The 27,060-nt window shown below is 43.5% G+C and overlaps 1 protein-coding gene across 5 annotated transcripts in view; it reads left to right on the top strand.

Annotated features, from left to right (window-relative positions):
• The window catches only part of CYRIA (CYFIP related Rac1 interactor A), a 63,564-nt gene that overhangs the window by 12,003 nt on the left and 24,501 nt on the right, over nucleotides 1-27,060 (top strand). For 3 of the 5 annotated variants that reach the window (XM_053381038.1, XM_053381036.1, XM_053381034.1), the window contains 2 exons: nucleotides 17,108-17,158; nucleotides 21,478-21,513. The gene's annotated coding sequence lies outside the window, so the exon portion shown is untranslated. Of the gene's footprint in view, nucleotides 1-17,107; nucleotides 17,159-21,477; nucleotides 21,514-27,060 lie in introns of those variants that run through there. The other 2 variants (XM_053381039.1, XM_053381037.1) reach the window with 1 other exon arrangement.

The following is a 27,060-nucleotide window of genomic DNA, read 5'->3' as shown; positions in this document are numbered from 1 at the left end:
AATAAAAACACAAAACCCAGATCTCTTCAGAACTTCGCAGGCAGAGTTCTAGACAGTCTCATATTTTAAGGACTTATTTGAGGCCTGTAAGGTCTAATTCTGAGAACACAAACGACCACTGGAAAGGCTATAAAAATGGGTAGTCAAAAATACACACCACTTGCTGCCTCTTGTTTATTTTAAGGTGAGAAAGAGCAAGAGAGGAGTCCCTCCTCCCTTCCCTGTAAAGGATTATTTTATTTCTCCCACAAAAAGCCCCTGGACCTGTTAGTTTGCAGGATACTAGCAGGATAATCCACAGGTGGGCGGGGCTCATGTGCCTGTAAATTTAATCTGCTTTAGCTAAAAGAGAAAAAAGTTACAGTCCTTTTTTTAGATTTCCCAATATAGTGAAAAGGAAGCACATTTTATCCATTTTATACTGAGCAGCTTGGAACCCAGATTACAGATGGAAGTGAAGAAAGTACAGAACAGCTCAGAAACAGATTAGGATTTATTTATTTTTTAATGCACAGATACAAGCCAAATCTTGTAGCTTGAATATCCCAGCAGTACTAATCGTAGTATGCTGAGAGATAGATTGCGGTGGGATTCATCCTTGCTTCAGCACATTGAAACCATGTTTTAATTAGTTCAGAATTCCTCGACTGCTGAAGCTCCCTTTGTACTTTCTGAAGAGTACCTGCGGTTATAGTTCCTCAGCTTTTAATGTCTCGCCAAGTGCTTTCCAGTGAACATCGGTTCAGACCAGCAATATCTTTGCAATAATATTTCTCCTTAGAAGCGAGTTTGTGCATCTATTCATGCAGTCATGAAAGAGATGGCAATCTGCTAGCAGCAGCAGCCGGTGGGGTCAGACCGCAGAACTGGCCTTATAGGAGTATGATGGCTTAGTCCTCAGTAGCGAAGTCTTCATTATGTGGAATGGAAAGGATGTTGAATATGTTAGGCAGACTTACTTCTTGACGTATCTGCTATATTTTTCACTAAAACCCCCAAATCTATTGTTCAGAGCCAAGTGGAAAAGACATCCAATTAAAATTAAAGAATGGGGTGCCTTGAAGCACATTCAGAACCTAGGAATTTCAGATCCAGAACTGAATTGAGCCCACAGGGCCTTTGCACAAAAGTCCTCTTCTGGTTAGCTTCCTTCTTTGCAGCAGCCCAATTTAGGTGCAAAAAGTTGGGTGTCAAACCCCCGGTCTACCACAAATCACCCAGAGCTCTACATGCAGAGCCCCGTGTGCCTGTTGCTTGCTCCTGGATTAAACAGTGGTGAGAATTTCTGATTTGGGAAGAGCAGAGGCATTATCCCCCAACCCTTGAAAATAACTAAATGTGGTTGGTGAAAAATGAAATATTTTCTTTGGGGGGGGGGGGACGTTTGAGCATCCTAGGACATACATAGACTGTTACAGGATGGTTCCATTGAGCCATGCTAGCAGTGAAACTGACAAATCTGCAACGTTTTATCCATTGGGAAAGTTTCATTTTATCAAGTGGCTTACAAATTCTACAAACAAACAAGCAAGCACATTGGAAAGCATATACCATACCAAGCTCAGAAAACTGGATACAAGACTTCCTGCAATTAGCAGGCAGCAAAAATTCTGCTTCCTAACCATAAAAAGACAACTTCCAGGAGACCTGGGGTGTTGTTGTTTTTTTGGAACTCTTTGCTGAGTAATAACTTTAACCAAACTTTAACCAAAAGTTTAATAGCCAAAAAATTAATATGGATTAATAGCCAACTTGACAAGGGTTTAATCCCCCCCCCGGGTTGGCATGCCACAGGAAGCTGTGGTCAAGAACTGAATCCTGATTTGTTGAGCCACCCATCATTCTATGAGGATGCTATCGGTTGCCACTTTGATAATATTGAATGGTAGCTTCAGTTGCATAGACTCCATGTGTTTATTCCACTTAACAGAAAATCTAGGACTTATGTCCACTGCAACAGCCATGCAGCTCCAAGATTTTGGTGAAGCTGGAACTAACACAGGGTTAGACACCATACCTAAATAATGCATCTGTTAAAAGAGTTGCCCTTAGCTTAACTTCCGAGCATTTTGGAGCCTGAGTGAACTGGACATCCCTTAATACAACATGTTAAAGCAAAAGGTTTTTTTGTTAATTGAATGCTATTTTAATCCAACATATGCTATCAGCTACAGCTGGGCTCACCAACCTGGTGCCCATGGGCACCACTTCTCCCATCACAGCTTCCAGTGGTGCCCCTGAGCAGGTGCTCTGAGCTTTCATTACACACACACACACACACACACACACACACCCTTCTAGAGAGAAAGTTATGGGCCAAAATGTCCCTTGTAAGCATTATCTGTCAAATGAGAGTTCATTCACACATGCAAGTCATCTCTCGGGATGCTGCAGGGATCTAGTCATGAACATGTTCTGTCAATCCACCCATAGTTCTTCGTGTTCATGAGTAGATGACTGCAGGGTCGCGAGAAAGATGACTCGCAAGTGTGAACAAAGCTTCTCATCTTGAACACTGTAGGCAGACCTTGTAGCAGCTGCGTTTGGCTCAAGATAGTAAATGTATTCAGCGGTTAAGTCATCCAAATATGAGATGAAGAGGGTAGCACATCCCTGGGTGAATCAGTGCTGAGGACCAGAGAGGGGACTGGTCATCTTGCAGCATCCCAAGCATGTTGTCCTTAGGTTGTGAAGCTGCCTTGAGCTTAAAAGGATGGGTCATCATTTAAATTAGCCGGTGACTCAAGTAATAATGTGGGCTTAAATGTTCCCATCCCCTTTCATCTTGCTCAGCATGTTAGCATGTGTAGACATTTAAGCTGGCATTATCGCTGTAGTAAATAGACACTTAAATGGTTGTGGCCTGTGATGCATTGTGAGCAAGATGATCCAGTAGCACGTCTGCCCCTGGGAACGAAACATTTTAAAATAAGGAGGCAAGAAAATGGCAAGACTCCTGTGACCTTGCTGCAGAGTGAACTGTTTCCCCCCTCTCTTCCCCTCTTTAAGGGCAACCATGCTGGGGGCCTCTTTTAGCATTGTATATTTTAAGACATGTGCATTTTTACATGTTACCTTTTAAAGAAATGGATTGATTTTTCAAAGGGATGGATCTTACTTGTGGATGGTTGAGGACCAGAGAGCTGGGGGATGGGAGGAAGATGAGAAGAAAATCACATATTTTTGGAGTGAATACATGGTGCAGAACCTTTTGCTCCTTGAGGGCTGTATTTGCTCAGGGAGAAGTGGTTGTGGGCTCCCAACTGATGGTGGGTATGCATGGATGTAGCCAGGATTTATGTTGGGAGGGCAGGACCTCCCCATTGTCATCCTCTGCATAGTTCTGTCAAGCAGATTCGGAATGAAATGTCTCAACAACGGTTGTTGTTGGGGGGGAATCTGTCAACATCTTCAGTCATTTGAAAACCAGGAAGTTAAATTAAAAAGAAATATGAAATATGAAAGCGAGGAGCTAAATGGCACCTTAAACCTAGGTTCTGGACGCAGCAACATAATGTCTAGGCACACTTTTTTAATAACAGGAATACAAAGCTGAAAAAGAATGAACAGCTAAAATATTATGTTCATTTTTCACAGGGTCTAGTCCTTCCCCTGCCCACTCCCCCTAATATTCTTAAGAGGGTCTCTTCTCCAGTTTTCGGAGAGTAGCTGGAAGTGGGGAGGCAGAAAAAGGTCCTCCTTTCCTTCCACTCTGCAGTTTTAATCTGAGCTCAGAAACTGCTCACGCTAAGGAAATCCCCTATTGCAAAATGCACCTGGAACAATTGGAGTTTCAACACTGCTCAGCTGGCATACCAGATGGAGCTGGTAAACAGCTGCCCTGGACACAGAATTGACCTGCGCCTCTATGGACAGCTGTGAGTCCCAAATGACTTACTGGCTGTGCACCTAGTCCTTCAGGGGCACAGTTACTCCATTCGGGGCCAGGGAATCCCCCAACCCCACCAGCCCCCTGTCGCCCCAACCTAAAAAGTACTTCTGTCTTGTTGGGATTCAACCGCAATCCATTAGGCACCATATGTGTGTTTCTCCACCCCCATGTTGCTGTCATCTCCTCGTCCGCCGATTTTTCTGCAGTTCCTCAGAGCATGTGCCTTTGGTCCTGGGTTTCGTAACATCTGAATTGTACCATGCAAGAAGCATGGTTAGCAGCCCACTTACCAGACTGCTGTTTTGTGTTGTCATTCTTGCAACAGGTGGAAATTGTGGGTGCAGTGTGTGACATGAAAATTACAGTGCAGACCATGGCATCTTGGCTGTGGGCTTATTGGCAGCTGAGCCAGCAGTGCCATTTTAGCTCTGCGGGGGTGGGAATGGGACTAACAGGGTGACCCAGATTGGATACTGTCCCCCATCATTCCATGCCGCCAGTTAAAATGACAAAAGGGACCGATCTAGGCAGACAGACTGTATATGTTTTAGGGATTCTTATGGGTTTCATTGAGTCTGCGCAAACCAACCTGATTCGCCCTACCTGAACGAATATGCGGATCAAAACATCACAGATCCTTCAGTTTTTGCAGTTCTGCACATTTACTGTTCTTGGCTTAATAAACGTGCCCAAATGCATATTAAAAGTGCCTTTTTAGGGTAAAAATGTCTACAGATGCATCTTGAAGTAAATTTCATATTTCGGTGAAAAAAGACATTAAAAATAATGCACTTTTTCTTCTTCTTTTTTTTAAAGCAAAGTGAATAGAAACAGAAGTGAGCAAACTTGTGAATGAACATGCTTGGATCTGCCACAAACCAGAAATAGACTTATCTGTTTGTCCCTGATGTGTTTTGGCTAACCTAACTACCCACTCACTCTTTACTTCCGGTTTAGTAAGAGTGCGTCTCTTTCTTTGCTGAGTTCTTTGGTTATCAGTTAATGGAGCTAGGATGAAGTTTTATCAAGCCTTCAGACTAGCACAATCAGGCTTAGAGTTCTTGCCTTCTTCATAGCAAAGCGGCTTTTCTTAAAGGGGGTTGAAGTTATTATGCTGTTTTACTTTTTCAGTGTTGTGCTGCCAGTGGGCTAGGCTAGTCCCCTAAATGTTCCCAATAAATTGGGAGCCCGGTGCCTCCTTCCCAAAGCCTAGGAAGCTTCTGCTTGGCTTAGGGAGGGAAGCATGATGCTTATGCGCACAACATCAGGATGATGCAATATCACAGGTGCGATGTTGCCCCCCTCGCAAGCTGGTGACTGTGACTCTAACTGTTTCCCTATGAAGAATTTCACCGCATGCTGCTGGACTCTTCGTGATACCATAATGTTCATAAGCTGGTATGGTGTCATGATTACAGTGCTGGACTAAAACTTCTAGGAGGCCAGAGTTTGAAGCTCATTCAGCCATGAAGCTCACTGGCTGACCTTGGGCCAGTCAATATCTCTTGGCCTACCTCACAGGGTTGTTGTGGGGGTTCATGGAGGAGGCTTTGAGTCCTGGAAGACCTGCTCCCTGTCTTGCAGGTCTTTTTCCACCTGGCCTGGGAGGGCAGGGCCCTGACTGACTCCAGCTGCTGAACAGACTTCTGGGCTGGGGTGCTGTTGAGGGGCGGTTGCTGCTCCTGTTGGATTTTTGTGTTTTTTGTTTTTGTATCTTTACTATAGCTCTTGTTCTGCTTTATGTGAAAATTGTTCAGTTTGGTTGTGCATTTTTTAAAAAAATATTTTATTTATTGCTCACAACTGCTTTTGTTATGCTGCAGTTACGTATTTTTCCATGTTGCGAGCTGCCTTGAGCATGGTTTGAACTGTGGAAAGGCAGCATACTAATAAAATTATGTATGTACAGGGTGTCCTGTATTTCCGTGCGCTGCTCTGGTTCGCCAGAAGCAGCTTAGTCATGCTGGCCACATGACCCGGAAGCTGTACTCCGGCTCCCTCAGCCAGTAATGCGAGATGAGTGCCACAACCCCAGAGTCGTCTGCGACTGGAACTAATGGTCAGGGGTCCCTTTACCTTTATGTACAGGGTGAGTCTTTTCAAGGGCCTCTTTTAAAGGACTCACGCTGTATGAACTGATGCTTTAGAAACCCTATGGGAGAGTCCCTTAAAAGAATGCTGGGTTTGGATGCTATAAGCTAGGGTTGCCATATTTCAAAAGGTAAAAACCAGGTTACATTTGTACCTTTGTTCTCAAACAGAATGTGTTCTGGGAGTCCATTCAACTCACAAAACCATTCGAAAGTCAAGGCACTGGAAGTTTGGCTTCCAAAAATCGTTCGAAAACTGGAACACTCACTTTGATCATTCAGGTGCTGATTTGTTCGGGAGCCAAGGTGTTTGAGATCCAAGGTACAACTGTACCCCGAAAGTTGTTAAGCTTTTAATAGGAAGACACCAAAATTATTAAGCTTTTGTTTAAAGAAAAAATTGTTCGGCTGACTTGTCTAAGATCCAAGACAAAGCGCCGCCTCGAACGTCAATTCCACCTTTGAAATGTATGGCAGCCCTACCATAAGCTAATCTAACATGGGTACTTAGGACAGTGTATACCTTTAAAAGTTGTACAGTGGTGCCTCGGGTTACATACGCTTCAGGATACAGACACTTCAGGTTACAGACTCCGCTAAACCAGAAATATTACCTCAGGTTAAGAACTTTGCTTCAGGATGAGAACAGAAATCGTGCTCCGGCGGCGCGGTGGCAGCAGGAGGCCCCATTAGCTAAAGTGGTGCTTCAGGTTAAGAACAGTTTCAGGTTAAGAACGGACCTCAAGAACGAATTAAGTACTTAACCCGAGGTACCACTGTATAGAAGAGGAATGAGATAAAGAGCCCAGTTGGTAGAGCACAAGCCTCTTAATTTCAGGGTCGTGGGTTCAAGCCCTGCATTGGGCAAAATATTCCTGCATTGCAGGAAGATGACCTTCATGGTCCCTTCCAATTCTATGTTACTATGAATTATTTCAGGAGGTGTAGCTTGTATCTTTTGCCACCATTTGAGGACTGGCTTCCAGCCACATATTTGGCTGTTGGCTACAGGTACCTGAGCTGCTCATATCATCTGTTCCCCTGTCAGCTTTACGCAGCGGATGAGCTGGATCAGTCTCTCCTGCCTCTAGGCAGGCTGGCGGCGGCAGCGTTGCAGCGTCCCAACTTATTTTATGCCAAATTAGTGAGAAAGCTATAAGCGACAAAACTGTGTCCTATTTTTCCACTTGGCTTAGAGAGCCTGCCTCATCCTTTTCCTCCGCCTTTCGGGTCCCCCAGCACGATGCGGATTTTGAAGCTTGCACCAAAAAGTCTCTTTTGCCACCAGTTTAAGCGTTAAGAGCATGCTCCTTCCGACATGGAGAATAATGAAGTTTTGTGTAAGTCAGCCCTCGATTGAAGCACTGCAGAACACCAACTGCACGAATAATAACACTGAGTGAGTCATTAGTTGAAATTATTCCTCACTTAGCTATTCAGCTGCTGAACAGGCTTGGAGAGCTAGAGGCAGGCCCTCTGAAAAGGAGAACTGCTTAATACCAGAGGATTTGGAGAGGATTCTTACCTTTGGTGAGCAGGGATTACTTTCAAGCAACAAGGCAGGGGAGCTTTGCAACAACAAAAAAGGGTGTTTCTTTTGTTTTGGACCGCAGGTAGCTAATGTGCTGCACAAACTTGTGTAGGTGGGCTTTGAAAGGCAAAGTCACAGCCTTTATGGAAACTCCAGGAGTCGTAGAATCATTGAATGGTTTGATTAAAGACTCCCTTTCATCTTCAAGTGGCTTTTTGTCATCCATTTTATAAATATATATATAGAGAGAGAAAGAGAGAGAAGGGAATTGTTTAGTTTTCCATTCCTATGCTTTGTGTCCATATAGCGGATACTATTAAATGTTCAGCGTCTCAGCTATGCAGTTGCAAATAAAACATTTAAAGTGTGTCTTAAGTGCAATATGCAATGTGACACTAGATGGCGAGCCTTATGGAAAATTCGATGTATTTTTAAAAACGCTTTTTAAAAAAGCATTTTCAGAAGGGTTTTTATATGTGTGTAGATTCCACTGCGGGAGGCAGTGGAAGACAGGAGTGCCTGGCGTGCTCTGGTCCATGGGGTCACGAAGAGTTGGACACGACTAAATGACTAAACAACAAGATTCCACCCAGGTGTTCCTTATATGTTTACATTGATTTTTGTGTGTGATGTAATGCATTCCTATTTTTGTAGGCGGAAAAGTACCGGAACTCACCATGAACGCCTCCCTTGTTGTCTTATAATGGCAATGGTGCCCACCTGAGAGGTGCCAGGACTGAGCTCTGGCAAGTTCCAGCTGAAAAAAGCCCTGCATGTAAATGAGTTGGTTAATAAGTATATTTATAGGCTGCCTTAGCTGGATTTCCCCCCTTTTTTTTAGCTAGGCTACTAGTACAGGGGTCCCTACAGACCAGGGGTTCTTGACCCGAAGTACTGAGACACCCCCTAGGATGGGTTTCAGGGGGTGAACCAGGTGCAAAAAAAATGTGATTTCCCCCCTCATTCAGTTTCCTTCCTGTTGCTTTGAAATGTATATTTGTGAAGGGAGAAAATACTGGGAATGGGGTCCAAAGATTTCAGCAGATTCTCAGAGGGGTTTGTGACCCCCCAAAATGTTAAGAACCACTGTTGTAGAGACATAGGCTATCCTTCTCCATTACCTGTGTGGGCAGGAGCAGCAGATTCAGCTGCATGAGTGCTATTGGACGGTTTCCAGGGACATCTGACAGGAATTGATATATTGCATGGAGCAGTTCTTCTTTGTCCTTCATCCAGCACCTTTTGTCCTCAGAGAGTCTTGAAGAGCTGCCTCCATCTTACTCTAGGTGATCTGCAAGCATGCAAGTTTTTGAGACTTAGGGTGGATCTACACACAGGGGAAAAACGCTATAAATAAGTCAGAAATTAGATGGTTATAATGAAAGAAAAAAATCCCTATGGAAAATCGCTTATAAAAATTTCCTGCTCTCTGACACCATCTAGTGTGACATGTTGATAGTGCATTCAAATTGCTGTTTTATTCCTAATGTAGCGGAGTCCTTAATTTATGACTCTACGGAGAGAAGCGATGGTCGAATCCAGCAACATTTGAAGTGGGTAAAGCAAACTCTTTAGAAATAAATCATTGCTGTCTGCTCCAAAATGAATGGTCCTTTGGTGCCACTGAACCTTGCGTGATCAAATCCAACATCACAGTATTCAGTCACCAGGCAAATGCAGCAACCTGCAAAGTCACCGTCTTGCCATCCAATGAACATAATACTTTCAATTCTGTCACGCACCGTTCACATTTAAAAATAAATAAAAAGTCCTCCTTGGGTTAACTAGGAGACTAGAAGGAATGGGAACAAGCTACTTATGTGGGTGTGATGTTTGTGTTTTTAAAAAAATGCCAAATCAGTAAGAAACTTCCTTTTGAGTAAATTGTCTTGTGCTATGGGCTGCATAGGGATTTTTGCTATCTTTTATTGAGATTAATTTTTCTGCAAGCCAAACCTTGGTTCCCGAATGGCTCTGTTTTGGAACATTTCAGCTCCTGAACGCTGAAAACCTGGAAGTAAATGCTCCGGTTTCCGAACATTTTTTGGAAGCCAAACATCTGACGTGGCTTCTGCTTGAGTGCAGGAAGTTCTTGCAGCCAATTGGGAGCCGTGCCTCGGTTGCCGAAATTTCGGAAGGCGAATGGGCTTCTGGAACAGATTACGTTCGACGACTGAGGTTTTCCTGTGTATGTAATGAAAGCTTAGGATCATAATAAGATGGTGTGGATTATACATCACAAACTTACCAAGGTCATTCTTACATCGTTGTTGTTTTTAATTTCTTTTTTGCGTTTCACTTGTTTTTAACATTTTATGATTTTGTTGTTTGTTTTTGTGTTTTTTTAATGTTGTTGTAAACCCACTGTAATAGATACCTTTTTGATACAGCAGTACACAAATCTTTTTTTAAAAAAATAAAATCCCAGCCAGTCTAAAATACATATCCTTGGACAGCTTGGAAGAATGGTAGCTTTTTAGCAAGCTGTCCAGCTATTATCCAGTTGCGCTGAGCTCCTTTTTCTTTTTTAAAAAAGCAGGAAAACAAAATTTAACCAACCAGTAGTAGGAGACAGATGCTGAAAATTAGGACATATGTAGAAAACCGATGGAAATGTCATATTATGCAAGCATGAGTTTTTTTGTTGCTGCTCTGTGACAGTCGGCAGGGTGGGGGGAAGCGAGGCCAGTGATATAAGCAGTGATCATCACATTTGCTCAACAATGAATTTAAAAGAAGGCACATGCATATATCAGCACCGAATGTGTCACTTGTGGGTTGTTTTGTTTTTAAAGAAAACCTCTTTTACGCTTCAGATGATGAATATCGATTTGTAGCTTGCTCACATTTGAGAAGAGAAGCAAAGGAGTTTGCTTTTCGTTTCAGGATGTGTGTGTGTGTGTTTTCACACCGAGGTGCGAAAGGGTGACTTGCATTACAACTTGCCGTGTTTCTAATTCATGCGGCTAAAAGTGAAGTGAGCCTCCAACCCCCCCCCCCCCAACTGAACTGCACTGGCTTTCTTCTGCTTTTTTTGCCCATAAAAGGAGAAAAGCAGCACCATGTGACTTGCAGAGTGCGTGGAAGAAGAAAAAAAAGTCACAAGATCAAAACCCTGTCTTATTTCAGAATGCATTGATGCTGGCGTTTAGGAGCTGTTGCTCTTGGTTTTTGTGCTAGTCTCTGAGGGTATGTTGTCACTCGGAGATGTTTCTCCAGCTTTGTTAGCCTTCCTCACACGGCTTTTCTGTTTCTACCATAAGCGATGGTTTTGCTCTGACTGTTTTGATGTAATATTTTATTGGTACTGTAGCAGAGGGCTCCACTGAATTGCCATAATAACCAACAGTCCTGAGTAACCTTCAGTTCTGGGAAAGGCATCTTGATGAGGAAGCATAATGAAATAATTTCGTGTTTCTGGAATGATTTAAGACCACTGGTGGGTGAGGGTGGGACCCTTTATTTAGCCTGCTTGCATGGGTATTTAAGTCACAGGGGCAAGCTGGCCCGATTTGGTAGGTCTAGTCAGCTAATTTGCAAGCAGGTTTTTTTTTTATAATAATATTTTATTAAGTTTAACAATAAGGAAAGACATCACCAAACAAAGGACAATAAAAGCACAAAACCAAGATTTCACAATACATAAATTACATAAAATACAAACATTTAACCTAAAAAAGAAAAAAAGAAAAAAAAACACACCAGTCAACACACAAAAGTAAAATAAGAAAAAACACAAATCACTCTTTTCTAATTATTCAACATTGATTAACTTATTTTCCTGACTTCCTCACGTCTCCCTTTTTTTGTATCCCTTTTTGACAGTTGGTTCAGCAAATTCATATCCTACCACTTTGTCCTTAAGTATCCTACCTCCCAAATTTATAATTTCAAACTTTTACTCTCGTCACTAAAACCCCTTCATTTCATTTCAATGTCATCAGCATTCATACATTTTACACTGCTTCTGTAAATAAATTTTAAATTTCCTCCAATCTTCTTCCACCAACTCTTCTCCCTGGTCTCGGATTCTGCCAGTCATCTCAGCCATTTCCATATAGTCGATTACTTGCATCTGCCATTCTTCCAAGGTGGGTAGTTCTTGTGTCTTCCAATGCTTTGCAATGAGTATTCTTGCTGCTGCTGTAGCGTACATAAAAAAAGTTCTATCCTTCTTTGGCACCAATTGGCCAAATTGGGTTTTGTTACTTATCCTGAGTCCAGGCAAATATCTGCTGCATGCAAAAATTAGACCGTGTTCTATGCCGAATCAGACCATTGGTCCATCTAGCTGCCATTGGTTTTAGACAGACATCTCTGGGTTTTAAACCACCCTCTCTGTGTAGATGGCGAGGATTGAACTGAGGCTTTCTGTATGCCACGCAGAATCTCTACCACTGAGCTATAGCCTAGGAGCAGGGTTAGAAACTGAGATATGAAAGCTAGGCGCTAAACAGCACCTTAAACCGAGGTTATGGGCGCAACAACAGAATGTCTTGGTGAGTTTTTTTGTGACAAGAATACAAAGCTGAAAATGAATGAACTACAGCTAAAACCTTATGTTCCTTTTTCACATGCTCTAGTCCTTCCCCCGCCCAGTCCCCTAATATTCTTAAGAGGGTCTCTTCACCAGTCTTCGGAGAGTAGCTGGAAGTGGGGAGGCAGAAAAAGGTCCTCCTTTCCTTCCACCTTGCAGTTTTAATCTGAAATCTTAGGTGAGCTCAGAAACTGCTTGTGCTAATTATGAAATTCCCTGTTGCAAGATGCACCTAGAACAAGGGGAGTTTCGAATGCTGCCTAGGAGGTGTTCAGATTTAGGGAGTAGTTTAGGGTGCAGGGGGACGAGGCAAAGTCAAACCTTTTCTTTTCTTTTTTACTTGGGATACGTTCCTCCTGGAATTACGATTGGGATGACTGCTGAGATTGTTTTGGACCACTAGTGAATTACTGTGATAGTGGAGTCGGTAGAGCATGAGACTCTTTAATCTCTGAGTTGTGGGTTGGAGCCACATGTTGGGCAAAAGAGTCCTGCATTGCTAGATTACTCTCATGGTTCTTCCAATGCCACAATTCTGTGATTCTATACTATTGGCAGAAATTCAGGAAGATAATTTCATCTGAGACCTTCGCTTCAAGACATTTCACTTCATTTTTTAAATTTCATGATGACACAGAAACTCCCAAGGAGGTGTCAGTCATTCTTCCAGGTCTTCTACTTTGAAACATTGCAAGGGATCTTCAGCCTATAATGCAGTGGTGGATGGCTTGGCGAGGTTGATGTGGTTCAAACACATTGACAGAAACGCCAGATTGGTTCTGTTGATGCATTTGCCCCTCTCCCTCCCAGTAAGCAGCAACTATGCAACAGGCCGGAGGTCAGGTGAGTGGTGGCAGCCTACCATGCCATCTGCTGCTGTGTGTTTGTTGTTGTTTAGTCGTCTAGTCGTGTCCGACTCTTTGTGACCCCATGGACCAGAGCATGCCAGGCACTCTTGTCTTCCACTGCCTCCCACAGTTTGATCAAACTCGTGTTGGTGACTTTGAGAACACTGTCCCACCATCTCGTCCTCTGTCATCCCCTTCTCCTTGTGCCCTCCATCTTTCCCAACATCAGGGTCTTTTCCAGAAAGTCTTCTCTTCTCGTGAGGTGGCCAAAGTATTGGAGCCTCAGCTTCAGGATCTGTCCTTCCAGTGAGCACTCAGGGCTGATTTCCTTAAGAATGGATAGGTTTGATCTTCTTGCAGTCCATGGGACTCTCAAGAGTCTCCTCCAGCACCGTAATTCAAAAGCATCAATTCTTCCGTGTTCAGCCATCTTTATGGTCCAGTTCTCACTTCCATACAAAAACAACAGACTGCTGTGTGTGTGTGTGTGTGTGTGTGTATGTATTTATTATTTGTATAATTTATTCGTTGTCAGCTGGGTAGCTCAGTTGCTTAGAGAGAGGTGCTGATAATGCCAAGGTTGCAGGTTCGATCCCGTTATGGGACAGCTGCATGTTCCTGCGTTGCAGGGGGTTGGACTAGATGATCATCAGGGTCCCTTCCAACTCTACTATTCTATGATCTAGGTCTGTAGATCTCCCTTCATCCTTCACCATTAATTTTAACAAAGTGCAGTTTCCAGAATTCTTTGGGGAAAGCCAAGTGCTTTCAATCTATGGTATGCAGTCTATGAGTACAGTGGTACCTGGGGGTACATACGCTTCAGGTTACATATGCTTCAGGTTACAGACTCCACTAACCCAGAAATAATACCTCGGGTTAAGAACTTCGCTTCAGGATGAGAACAGAAATCGTGCTCTGGCGGCGCGGCAGTAGAGGGAGGCCTCATTAGCTAAAGTGGTGCTTCAGGTTAAGAACAGTTTCAGGTTAAGAACGGACCTCCGGAACAAATTAAGTACTTAACCTGAGGTACCACTGTATTTTCTGTGGATTGCCTTCAGGAACGAAAAGTGCCTACTCACCTGCAGTCTGAAGAAGCACGGCTCAGAGTTCTACAGGGTGATCTTGCATAACATTTTGCAAATCACCCAAGTCCCAACACTGTAATTGCTAGACCACGTGGGCCTCCAGTGTCAGCTAAAGGTTCCCGGATGCTTCTCCTCTGTGCAGCCAGTGTTGCAATTTCCTCATGAGACGTGAGCAGTGGTCAGTACGTTTGGAAGACCCATTTGCAGGACAATTATGTTCTGCCTTCCACCGTTCAGCATGTCATCATAACAATTAAAGAGTAGAATAGCGGAGGACCGGATTTTTTTAAAAAAGAAAAGTCACTGGAGCCTTTTATCTTGCTGGTCCGTGGTCGATGTTGTTTTTAACCATGCTGTTACGCAGTTCTTCCCACTCCCATGACTTAATTTTTAATGCAAGCTGGAAGACTGATCATATGGCCTTCATTATTTCTTCCTCAGCAGGAAACTTCCAAAGCAAGCAGCTGTGTATTGCCTTAAGTTAAACTGACTGTAAAGTGCGATTGCTCAAACTTGGCATGTGTGATAAGCTTCTCTCCCAGAACATACAGTTGGGCAGTTGAGTTATAGGTACTGAACTAGCTTCCTTAAAAAGAAGAAGTGTGCTTTATCTATGGCTAAAACAATTTTGTTTGATGGCTCCTAAACTGTAACGTATATAATTCTCTTTGCTTTACTGGAATATATTGACTAGGAACCAAAAGCTATGCATCTGAGAGGGGCTGTGCATTTCTCAGCACCAATCCTCTCTCTCTCTCTCTCTCTTATTACACTGCCAAACAATTTTGAAATCCTAGGGAATTTCAAAAGCAATTTGTAATGTGGCATGGGGACCTGCTATTCATTGAAAAAAGTTTTTTTAAAAAAATAAATAAATTGCTGGGCATGACTAAAGTACATGTTTGGGTAAAAAGGTAAAGGTAAAGGGACCCCTGACCATTAGGTCCAGTCGTGACCGACTCTGGGGTTGCGGCACTCATCTCGCTTTATTGGCCGAGGGAGCCGGCGTACAGCTTCCGGGTCATGTGGCCAGCATGACTAAGCCGCTTCTGGTGAACCAGGGCAGTGTATGGAAACGCCGTTTACCTTCCCGCCGGAGCGGTACCTATTTATCTACTTGCACTTTGACTTGCTTTCGAACTGCTAGGTTGGCAGGAGCAGGGACCGAGCAACGGGAGCTCACCCCATTGCGGGGATTGGAACCGCCAACCTTCTGATCGGCAAGTCCTAGGCTCTGTAGTTTAACCCACAGCGCCACCTGCATCCCACACATCAGTTATGAGGATGGTAAACAAAACTCTAAATGTAGTTGAAGGCTGTATGGACAGAATCTTTCAAAAGCAAGAGCGGCAGGGGGACATGGTATTCCTCCATGAGATGGAAAACAAAGGTCTGTCTTCTTGGCCTGGAAGTAATACATATTCAGCAGGCTGTATGTAGACGATGAAAACGTGAGTCCAAGACTATCTAGGTGGCTTCTGTGAGTGATCTTTGGGAGCTTCCACATGGGAGTTTATTGTGGAATCCATGCTGCTCAGGCCTGCAGCTTTTTCACAGCTTCTCCACGATGTTGTCCTCTTCAAAATGCCATCCCAGATCTCCCCACCCCAGTTTAATCTGGCTTTATCACTTCTACTTTAAAACAATACATACATCAAGTTTTTCCTGCTGCAATGGAAAATCCTGTGTGCCCATGGTGTGCGTGCTTCATGCCATGGCTGACCCCAAAGGTCAGATAACTTTCCTCACGAGAAAGCGTCCTTCTGAGGAGAAACCTTTTACTTCATGTTTTTGAACAGATTCAGTTTTCAGAGGCTGTGGACTTCAACGTGGCTGTGTTCAATTTGGGTTTTAAGCCAGGCTGTTTTGCAAAAGAGACAGTATTCAAAAATATCCCGTTTCTGAACCTATTGGGCATGCTTTGGTTCATCCATGGCTCTTATAGGTGTGGCATTGATGGAGGGGGTGCACCATCTCTCAAGAACAGTGTTTCTCAACCTTGGGTCCCCAGATGTTGTTGGACAACAACTCACATCATCCCTGAGCTCTGGCCTTGCTAGCTAGGGATGATGGGAGTTGTAGTTCAACAACATATTGGGACCCAAGCTTGAGAAAGGCTGATCAAGAATGTAACCAAGCAGGACAAAGGAGGAACCTGGTTGTTTCAATTCAGCTATGTGGATATGAAAGGTGACAACCCATTTGCGGTCGCAGCTGAAGCACTGGTACCCCTCTAAGGGGGAAGTGGTGCTGCCCGAGGCAGTGGCTTCACCCTGTCTAGTGGCTGGGCCCAGCCGTGCTGAGGTTCCCTGATCAGGATACATATCAATCATTTGAGGAGCAGAGAGGGGGCAGCCATTTCTCCTCAGCTGAGGAAAAGAGGGTGGGCTGTCTGTAACTTGAACCAAGGATTGCAAACTGCCTTGCAGCCTTGTCTTCAAACTGTGGTTTAAAGCTAACTACGAAGAGCATTAATCTTGGTGCAGGTGCAAATGTGTACCATGGTTCATGATGAAAAGAGACACAGCAGACAGTTTGCATGAGAGGGACCGCCATAGGGCGTTCTGGCCTCTTCGTTAGTCCACCTTTGCATGGAAAAACAGAAACGTCAAACAAACGTTTCTGAGCACAATTCAAAGTGTTAGTGCTGACCTTTAAAGCCCTAAATGGCCTCGGTCCTGTATACCTGAAGGAGTGTCTCCACCCCCATCGTTCAGCCCAGACACTGAGATCCAGAGCCGAGGGCCTCCTGGCAGTTCCCTCATTGCGAGAAGTGAGGTTACAGGGAACCAGACAGAGGGCCTTCTTGGTAGTGGCGCCTGCCCTGTGGAACGCTCTCCCATCAGATGTGAAGGAAATAAGCAGCTATCTTATCTTTAAAAGACATCTGAAGGCAGCCCTGTTTAGGGAAGTTTTTAATATTTAATGCTGTATTGTTTTTAACACTTGATTGGGTGCCGCCTAGAGTGGTTGGGGAAACTCAGCCAGATGGGTGGGGTATAAATAATAAATTATTATTATTATTATAAGTAGTAGTAGTAGTACATGACAGGTTATTTGAGCTGCATTCCACTTACAGTGCAATTATTTAATAACAATGTTCTGGATTTAAAATTGGCAGGTTTCGCTCTTCGCTTAGATCTCTAGGAGACTTTGGAGAATTCCTGAAGAGGTAAGATCACATCTGTCATCTGTTTGTCTGTCTGTCTATATCTATCTATCATCTGTCTAATCTATCATCATCTATCTATTTTTGTTGGTTGCTTACTTCAGTACCTAGAAAGCTTTTGACCTCCACCACTTGTTTTAACTAGAATAGTTAGTCATCACTATTTTGGAATCCCTGCTCTGGGAACTTTGAAAGTGCACAAAGACGTGAAAACTTTGATTTCTTGCTCCCCTACTCACCCCAGTTCTCTATTTCTCATGCTTTGCTTCCAGCTACTTTCACAGATTCCATTGCGACTCGCTTCATAGGGAATGCTGATGGGCAGGCTCAAACTGGGGTAGCAGTCATAAAGAAATTCACCCTTCCTCTTTCTGGCAGGAGGGGGAAACTGCTTCATTTTTGAGAAGTGGGAGAAAAAAAATAACGTACAGTGAAGTCATCCTTAAAATTCGCATCGTAGTCAGCGGCTTACTAAGGGCATCACTTGCCACATGCCTTGGGAAGACGTTTCCACAGCAGAGGCTGATGACTTTTGGTAACCTGAGGGGACGTAGAATCCTTTGATAATTGCAAAATAGCATACCATGTGCATGGTTCATCATGCGCACAGTTGGAACTGTCCTTTCATTGGACGCCTTGCAAAACCGGAGTGGGGAAAGGGATCTGGCTGGTGGGCCCAATCCGTATCTCCACCCCCCTCCTGTGGGCCAGTGCTGTCAATCATCTGATGTTGCAGTGATGTCAGGTTTTCTTTCACCTGCTTGGTTTGCAGTCAAACTGTATAGACTGAAAAGTGTGTGCAGCGCTTTGCGAGCGCTGGCGATTGACCGATTCTCCGCGCTGGGGAAGCCCTAGGGACAGTGCTTTTCCACCTCTGTCAGCTGATAGCTGGCAGTTCTGGAAGTTCTGCTCAAGGGGCAGCCGCTCAGCAGCATCTGAAAAGCCCCTTTCATCCAAGCCCCACCCTTACCTGCCCCACACCTGACATCCTAGATGACGCCAGGTGTAAGGCAGATGGGCGTGGCTTGGGGCAGATCTAGTGAAGCTAATTGCACCTGCGGGCTGGAGATTCCTCATCCCTGTTGTAGGAAGATCAGTCTGTGCCTCTTAAATGGTGTTTTATATAAAGTAATTGTTTTATTGATGATTATTTGTTGATTATTTCATATGATTTGTGCTGCAATTGTGATGTTCTGTTAAGTATTTGTTATTTATTGCTTGTAAGCCGCTTTGGGAGTCATTTGAATGAAAAGCAGCTAAGGGCTGGGCGATATCTGGCTTTCTGCATCGTGATATATATCAGTAGCTAAATACCTTGAAATGCTGATATATCACGATGTCTGAAATGTATCCTGGCCGCTTCCTTTGCCGTAGAGGAGGAAGAAGCAGCCGAGATACATCGCCCAGCCCTATAGTGAGCAAGCCCTGATACCTCTCCGGTTGATGTGCAAGCCTGAGGGGCATTGGGGTTTTTGTTGTACTCTTCAGCTGGGGGGGGGGCGAGAAGCCTCCTGCCCCTCAGCTGAGTGAGCCCCCATACCGCTCTGGCTCATGTAAGCTGGAGGGGTGGGCGGCTCCCTCAAAGGCAGGCAGGCGGAGCCTGAAAGGTGCACACCCAGAACCTTCGCAGACTCCATCTGCAGGCAATTTGACCTGGCGCAATGTATTGCCCACTCAAGTGGTCTGAAACAGTATCGCGATCTGAATGCCATTTAAGCAACATATCTCCCAGCTCTGAAAGCAGCATAGCGATACCATCAGTCAAATCAAATCAAATTGTAAGTCTGAGGTTAGTGCGCCATTAGCGTTCTGCAAGGGAAAGCGGGGAGCATTGAGTGCCTTCTCTGTAGTGGCACCCAGAATGTGGAAAACTTTCCTGAAAGAGGTTTGGTTGGCGCCCTCTCTCTTCAGTTTTAGGAGAGGCGGTGAAGACTTTGTTTATTCCACTGTGCTGTTAGGTTAAAATCCTGTACTCGCTTAGCTGGAGGTGGGCTCATTGACTTCAGTGGTGCTTCTTTTTTGAGAATGCATGCATAGGATCGCACAGTGAATCCGTTTCGACCTCCTGCTTTGATCGTGTATTTTGAAGCTGACATGGTTATTTTATGCCTCACCCAAACTGCTATCTTAATGATCTGCACTGCAGTCCGAGGCATGTAATTCCCACTGAGTTCGAGGATGCTTTGCTCAGTTAAGACCTGGAGCCTTCATTGATGCATTGAATTTCCCCACTCATTTATTTTTGTTGGTTTTTGTGTGTGTGTTTTAAATATGGGAACTGCCTCGGGGGCTGAAAGAAGAGGCTGAAATGTCCCGAAACGAACTAAATAAATAATATAACCGCAACATTCATCGTACTACCCTAACTACAGCACTGAGTTTATTCTGCTCCCAAGGGAAGGCTGAGTAGTGTCTGAATCTGTTGGTCTGTGAGGCATCTGACATGCAGAGTATCTGAATTATAGGCTGAATGGTTTGGCCCGGCCTTCGGAAAAGTTGTGGAAATGGCTTTTTATGATTGCTTTTCACACCCACTTACACGCAGATGAGGAGCAGCCTTAAAAAATGCTGGTCACTCAGAGTTATATGCACAATATATTTACCTCATATAAAATTTTTGATGTCCCTGAGGTCACTCAAACAGAAGGCAGGTTACATGGCAAATTTAAACCCTCTTTTCAACCCCAGACCTTAAAGTGCTCAGAATCATGTAACAATCATGTGTTCTGATTTTTAGAGCAAAATAACACAGGCATCTGCAGATGGATGCCATAAGAGGATGGCTAAGACAAGTTGAAATGAGGTGTCACTTTAAAAGTATCACTGTACTTTGGTTTCTGATTAAATGGGACATGCCTACTGTTGGTAGGCTGTATTTGCTGCTTTAAATGTGCAGCTCTAATTTAATTGACGGGAGTTCCAAAGATGGATATGTACAGTGGTACCTCGGGTTACATACGCTTCAGGTTACACACTCCGCTAACCCAGAAATAGTACCTCAGGTTAAGAACTTTGCTTCAGGATGAGAACAGAAATCGTGCTCTGGTGGCACGGCAGCAGCAGGAGGCCCCATTAGCTAAAGTGGTGCTTCAGGTTAAGAACAGTTTCAGGTTAAGAACGGACCTCCGGAATGAATTAAGTACTTAACCCGAGGTACCACTGTACTTGGTTAGATAGAAATAATACTAAAACCTACATAATGTCGGGGAAGTAGGTACTAAGGGGCATAGTGACTGCGAGTCACTAAACATTGTTACCTGTGAGTAAGTTGCATTGATTCTGGTGCTCTTTACATTGTTAATGTAATTGGTTTTGTTTGTTTGCTTGTTTCAAGTGGCTAGGAATATAGGTGAGATATTGTGATATGAGATTTAGGTTTGGTGTTCTGTGCCTTGGCCTCTCTCTAAGCCAACATTGTATTTGGGCTGGGCGATATCAACATCTCAGTATATCACCAGCTAAACATCGTGATATACCGATATATCACAATGTCTGAAATAAGGATGGAGCTCTGTAGAGGCATTGGCTGGCTTCATGTTTTTTCCCACGTTGTGAGTTTTTTGCATAGCACTCAGGCACATCATGATTCACAATATATTGCCAGATCAAAAACTGTGTCGCCTATATCACGATATGGACTTCAAACTGGTTTGGGACAATATATCGCTATATTGCCCTGCCCTAGGTAAAGGTAAAAGGACCCCTGACAGTTAAGTCTAGTCGCAAATGACTCTGGGGTTGCGGCGCTCATCTTGCTTTACAGGCCGAGGGAGCCGGCGTTTGTCCGCTTCCACAGACAGTTTTTCCGGGTCATGTGGCCAGCATGACTAAGCCGCTTCTGGCGAAGCCAGAGCAGCACATGGAAACGCCGTTTACCTTCCCACCGGAGTGGTACCTATTTATCTGCTTGCACTGTGTGCTTTTGAACTGCTAGGTGGGCAGGAGCTGGGACCGAACAACGGGAGCTCACCCTGCCGTGGGGCCTCGAACCGCCGACCTTCCAATCGGCAAGTCCAAGCGGCACAATGGTTTAAACCACAGCGCCACCCGCATCCCATCACCCTGCCCTATTTGGTGTTAAATGTGAGAAGGTTCTTCTGTGCCTTTCTCTCTCTACCCATATATGTTATACTTCCATACGTTCAATGAATGTTGAAATTGCAGTCCCTTTTCATTGACTGTTAGCAGTTGGGATTTTAAGAACAAAGAAGAAAGCCTAAACTGTGACGCTAAAGGAGAAGTTGCTTGAGCAGGGTTTGTGTATATGTAAACCTCAAGTATCGCATAAGATGATTACTGACTCCCTGATTCCATTGTTGCAGATTACCGAACCAGATTCAAGACAAACACATTTCCAGGTAAGAAATTACTCGGTGTATCAAATGCTTTCTTACGTAGCATACCGATTAATATTTTTAGGTCTGTTTTGTAAATCTAGCATTGTGTGTTTCATTTATATATAAATACACTTGTCCATGAGCTAAAGTTCTGTAGGGACCTAACCACACGAGGAGCGCTACATAATTATGACTTCAACCAAAGGGAATGCCAGTACCCTTTCAGTTTGTTGGAGCCTTGGGTGCTCCTCAGAACCACCCAAAATTCATTTTTAAGTTAGGAGGAGAATGTACATTTACATAACGCATAGCCTATTCAGTGTTCTTATAGGGCCGTTTTGAGCAGGTTATCTTGGCCCGGGGAAAGTTGTAGCTGGTGAAGCAGCAAAAAACTAGTAGAAAGACACTTTCAGCCTCTGAGGCCCTTGGCCTTCTAGAGATGAGAGTTGCATCTAGGAATATCCTCGAACTATGAAACTGGTGTGAAAACCCATCCAGAACAGGCGATGGATGTATATCCTAGACTTAGCAACACAGGGCCTTTATCTTGCTAGAATTAAGTTTATTGGCCCTCATTCATCTGGACCCTGGTCCAGAACTTATATGGCCACTCCTGATTCAGATATAATGGAGAAATAGACATAATTGTAAGACCAGTAACTGGACATTTGTCTCCAATGAGATAACAGTATTATCATGCTGTGCCATCCATAAAAAATAGGTAGTCCCATTTATCCTTATTTTCAAAAGATATCCCTTTATTTTCAGAGCACCAGTCTTCTCGGATATTATGGGTGCCTCTCATTTCCATATTGTATAATGGCTGCCTTTATCTCGGACAGCGCAGCTTCAAATGGACCCTTATTTGTTGACATTTTGATTTGGCAATGCTCATTGTTTGAGTACCACTGCAGTGATGCACATTGGAGACCCTCAGGCAAAGGGTTCTGTCTGCAGGGAAGCATTTTGCTTGTAGACTGGTGGAGAACTAGCCTATATGGTACATTAAAAGAAGCAGATGAGCCAAAGACCGGTCTGTTTTTCCTGTGTAGCAGGAACAAATCTGGATGCTTACTATTGCAGGACATGTTGCCAGAAATGGACTTGGAGCCACACCCAGGCAAAGTTAAAAAACAGGATGCTGTTCCGTAGTGTGCGAACAGCATCTGGAAATAGCATAGACCTGATGCTTCTTTCAGGGGGATGGAGAACAGTTTTGCTTATAAGTAGATAAATGTCCACTGTGGTATTTTTATAAAGGCTCTCTTAAAGGCTACTCAGTAGGGTAGTGGACTCTTTTGAATACCGCAGTTATAAAATGTCACTCAGACATTTAGCTAGTGAAAAAAATGACTTTTCCTTCTGTGAATCCCCCCCGCCCCCATGCATAACAGTAAACAATTTTTAGGGTGTTTTTTTTTTTTCTGGCTGTATACTGTTCCATTTGCACTGGAGACATCTCTGGGTTTTTAGTTTGTGAGCATTTTAGGTGAGCTCTGAAAGCCTTTTGCTAAATAGCAGTGATAATTAAGAAGGTGAAAAGCAGAAATTTAATTGATCTCCATTTCCTGTAACTATTAGTAGAAGCAGTTGCCATCATCATCACAGTTGTTAAAAACCTGAACTGTCACAGTACAATAAAATAACTCTGTATTCTGAAGCCCTTGGTCCTCCCTCAGAAAGCTATAGCCACCAGACCCCTACTTAAATAGTTTCCCACCCACCCAAGAACCCTAGCACTGGGATTTCCAAAGCGTGTGTGACACAACTAACAAAACTTTTGGGTGGAGGGAGCGGAAGAGCGAAAATGTAATGCCAAGAAATGTAATGCCAGACAACAGTGATAGCAAATTATCTGCTGGAACTAATAGGCAGCAGTGAAAAAATTAAGAAAACCAGTGAGAACTTTATAAATAAAGTTTTCCATAATTCAAAAATCTAATAAAGCCCAAAAACATGGAAGCAAAAAGTACTTCAGAGGGTTTTAGACAGAACTACAGATTAATGCTGGCAATAAAGACCAGCACTCGGATCTTAATTTCTTTTAAGCTGCCAGTTTCTTCTGTAGATCAAAAATGATCTCAGGAATTTATGATTTGAGGTGCCCAAGCTTTTATAGTCAGCTCCAACTGTTCATGACATTAGCACTGTGGTTTTTTTGTTTGCCAGTTGGTGTGAAATGCAACAGATAAGAGGGGCTATTCATCTACTGCAGCCTTAAAAGCTTGAATGTGTGCCCTGAAAACAAATGCCACACAGATTTAATAAGCTTGTGACTTGTGTGGAGGAACCAGGCATGAGGCAAACATTCTCCCCTTTGGTCGCCAGCTATTTGCCGCTTACTGACTCTTGAGTCGTGTCACCTGACAGTAATGGGGGCGGCATCTTGTGATGCAATCCTGAGCAAAGCATCAAAAGGGCTCCCCCATTATTGGCAAGGGCAGTCATTGGCAGCATCCCTGCATTCATAACGTAAACATGGGAGATGTGCACTTAATACAGTGGTGCCCTGCAAGACGAATGCCTCGCAAGATGGAAAACTCGCTAGACGAAAGAGTTTTCCGTTTTGGAGGTGCTTCGCAAAACGAATCTCCTATGGGCTTGCTTCGCAAGACAAAAATGTCTTGCGAGTTCCTGCGGGGTTTTTTCCCTCCCCCCCCCTTTTTCTAAGCCGCTAAGCCGCTAAAAGCCGCTAATAGCGCTAATCCGCTAATCCGTCAGTGGGCTTGCTTTGCAAGACGAAAAAACCGCTAGACGAAGAGACTCGCAGAACGGATTCTTTTCATCTTGCGAGGCACCACTGTACCTTGATATCTCCTTGATTCACAGCGACAGATTATTGATTCATTTTGCTGTGTAGTAAAAAGAACCCCAGCACTAACATTTTATCAATTTTTAAAATATTGAATAAAACATGAGAACTAGAAATGCATGTGGACTTGCCATCATTTTAGCTATCAGCTATCATCTGTCTATCATCTATCTATCATCTATCTATCTATCTATCTATCTATCTATCTATCTATCATCTATCTATCATCATCTATCATCTATCTATCATCTCTATCTATCATCTATCTATCATCTATCTATCTATCTATCTATCATCTATCTATCTATCTATCTATCTATCATCTATATCATCTATCATCTGTCTGTTTGTCTGTCTATCTGTCTGTCTATCTACTTATATCTATATCTATCTATCTATCTATCTATCTATCTATCTATCTATCTATCATCTATCTATTTATCTATCTATCTATCATCTATCTATCTATCTATCTATCTATCTATCATCTATCATCTATCTATCTATCTATCTATCTATCTATCTATCTATCTATCTAATCTATCTATCATCTATCTATCTCTATCATCTGTCTTCACAGCTATTATTCAACCTTCCAATTACACTCATAAGGCCTGGGTTTAAAACATAGTTGCTTCCTCTTTGTCAAAAAGCTCTGGAATTTCCTTTGTGTTGCTGTGCATTATGGACACTACATTTTTATCCTTGCCATAACTGAATTAATTCCGGAAGTCTGTGGCTGAGTCCTGCTGATCCTTGTACAAAACACAGCCTGCTATAGATCGCTACCTACAGTGAGAAGTATTGGCTATCCTGCCTACCTACATTTTTGAGAATGCAAGTATCTGCAATGCGCTTTTTGCCCCGCTTCCGTTTTGCTCTTTGGAAGGCAAATATTGCCACTTAGTGGATGACTCCTCTAACTGCAGTATCTTCAAAAGATAAATGGAAAGCCTGTTGATGATCGGCATGTTTGGCCTTGGTTGCCAAAGTTCTTAAATTAAATGGAGACTTTGCCCAACATGTCCATATTGAATTTCTATGTGGTTATAAAGAAACTCATAGAATCATAGAGTTGGAAAGGACCACCAAGGGCCATCTAGTAAAAGGTTGGTCAAGGACCCCTGGATGGTTAAGTCCAATCAAAACCGACTATGGGCTTGCAGTGCTCATCTCACTTTCAGGCCGAGGGAGCCAGCACTTTCCAGGTTATGTGGCCAGCATGACTAAGCCACTTCTGGTGCAGTGGGACACTGTGACAGAAACCAGAGCACACGGAAACGCTGTTTACCTTCCTACCGCAGCGGTACCTATTTATCTACTTGCACTGGTATGCTTTCGAACTGCTAGGTTGGCAGGAGCTGGGACAGAGCAACGGGAGCTCACCCCGCCATGGGGATTCGAACCATCGACCTTCTGATTGGCAAGCCCAAGAGGCTCAGTGGTTTAGACCACAGCGCCACCTGTGTCCCTCATCTAGTCCAACGCCCTGCCATGCAGCAATCCCAACTAAATCTCATGCATGTCTTGACGACATGTCCAACATTAGAACAATACAGTGGTACCTTGGTTTACAACCATAATCCGTTCTGGAGGTCCGGTTGTAAACCAAAACAGGTTGTAACTCAAGGCGTGCTTTCGCCAATGGGTCGTCCAAAAAAGAAAAAGGGTTGTAATCCAAAAAAAGGGACACGCACTTCCGGGTTTGATGTGGTTGTAATCCAAAACGGTTGCAAACCAAGGTACCACTGTCGTATAAAAAGCTATAAATGTGTAACAGGGAAGGAAAAAGGATTCCTTATCAAATATAGAAAAATCAAGATTAAGGAGCCTTTTTACTAACATTTTATTAGATCATTAGATTAAGAAATGTTTCAAAGAATAATCATGTAAACATGATTCAGCCGTAGCAATGTAACAAAAAAAGACCCCAACCCTACACACTTTCACCCAACAGCCCCAAGAATATACCTAGAGGGGAAAAATACTCCTGTAATAGAAGGAATGGGGACCAATGGGATGGAAGCAATGACAACGAAAACCACTTCTAAAATCACTTTCCTGTGAGTATCTAAGATGCACTGCTCCCATCTCTAGACACCTGAGAGCGTAGACTATATACAAAACCAAATTTCAGGAGGCAAATCTGAGGGTTTCATTGCCTTTGCTGCAGGGGCCTCCTGACGCCAATATGTGGATGTTTGCAGGGGAGCCTGCCGGTGTGGGAAGATAGCAAGTGCACAGCAAGAGCCCAAGACGTAACTTCATACGCAGCGTTCAAAACTCCCATTGTTCTAGGCGCATTTTGTGACATGGAATTTCATTAGCATGAGCCGTTTCTGAGCTCTGGACGCAATACTGCGCCTAAGATTTCAGATTAAAACTGCAGAGCGGAAGGAAAGGAGGACCTTTTTCTGCCTCCCCACTTCCAGCTGCTTTTCAAAGACGGGAAAAGAGACCCTCTTAAGAATATTAGGGAGGTGGGCAGGGGAAAGACTAGAGCATGTGGGAAATGAACACAATATTTTAGCTGCAGTTCATTCATTTTCAGCTTTGTATTTTTGTCATTAAAAAGTGCATCTAGACATTCTGTTGTTGCACCCACAACTAAGCTTTAAGCTGCCATTTACTGGTAGCTCCTAACTTTCATATCTCAGTTTCTAACACTGTTCATATGAGATGCAGGTGAATGCATGAATATATAGGCTAGCATTTCATAGAATCATAGAATCATAGAATCATAGAATCATAGAGTT

The sequence above is a fragment of the Podarcis raffonei genome, chromosome 3 (genome assembly GCF_027172205.1).
Source record: "Podarcis raffonei isolate rPodRaf1 chromosome 3, rPodRaf1.pri, whole genome shotgun sequence".
NCBI classification, from domain to species: Eukaryota; Metazoa; Chordata; class Lepidosauria; order Squamata; family Lacertidae; genus Podarcis; species Podarcis raffonei.
The sequence above is the reverse complement of the archived record's forward strand: the minus strand, read 5'-3'. Positions and strand labels throughout refer to the sequence as shown.